Raw genomic sequence first — 1107 nt, forward strand, 5'->3', positions numbered from 1 at the left:
TAGTTTTTGTTTTTTAAATTGTTTTAGTTAAAAATAATCTTTGTGGGCCGGGAGGATGGCTCATGCCTGTAATCACAGCACTTCGGGAGGCCAAAGCAGGCAGATCACCTGAGTTCAGGAGTTTGAGACCAGCCTGGGCAACTTGGTGAAACCCTATCTCTACTAAAAATACAAAAAATTAACTGGGCATAGCTGAGCCTGGTGACAGGCACCTGTAATCCCAGCTATTCTCGGGAGGCTGAAGTAGGAGAATCATGTGAACCCAGGTGGCAGAGGTTGCAGTGAGCCCAGATCAGGCCACTGGACTCCAGCCTGGCTGACAGAGTGAGACTCCGTCTCCAAACAAAACAAAAAATAATAATAATCCTTGCCCCAAAGTGGTATAATTTGGGGTGGCATATTCTCCCATCCTTCAGAACACCAAGCCTCACCTATAACCTTTTCTCCCCTATTCCCAACCTGTTATATCCATCTCCATTTCCTTTTTCCACCACTCTGGCTGTGCTTAGAGCTACTAGTGTTAGGATGACCTATTAGAATAGGATTTTTTTTTGAGATGGAGTCGTGCTTTGTCACCCAGGCTGGAGTGCAGTGGCGCAATCTTGGCTCACTGCACCCTCCATCTCCTGGGTTCATGCAGTTCTCCTGCCTCAGCCTCCCGAGTAGCTGGGATTACAGGCATGCACCACCACGACCAGCTAATTTTGAACTCCTGACCTCAATCCACCCACCTCAGCCTCCCTAAGTGCTGAGATTACAAGCATGAGCCACCGCACCTGGCCTAGAAATCAGATTTTTTACAACTAAAAGCTGTTTACTGCAACCTCCACTAGGGGTGAACCAGAAGCCCAGATGTTAAGTGACTTAACCTGAAGCGAACAAATACCCAGGGTTCCTGATTCTCCTCCAGTTCCGTGCACTGGAGAGGCGTTGACTTTTACACCCTAGCCCAGCATCCAGCCACATTCCAGAAACTACTCCCCACTCCTAGCCTGCTGAAACCTATGTTCTCTTTAAGGAAGAGAATACTCAAAATTAAAACCAACAAGATTAGAGAAGGGAATGAAGGATTCAGAAGAGTCACAAAAGGTAAGTAGAAACCCGGAA

Source organism: Mandrillus leucophaeus, unplaced genomic scaffold (assembly GCF_000951045.1).
Source record: "Mandrillus leucophaeus isolate KB7577 unplaced genomic scaffold, Mleu.le_1.0 Scaffold656, whole genome shotgun sequence".
Lineage (NCBI taxonomy): Eukaryota > Metazoa > Chordata > Mammalia > Primates > Cercopithecidae > Mandrillus > Mandrillus leucophaeus.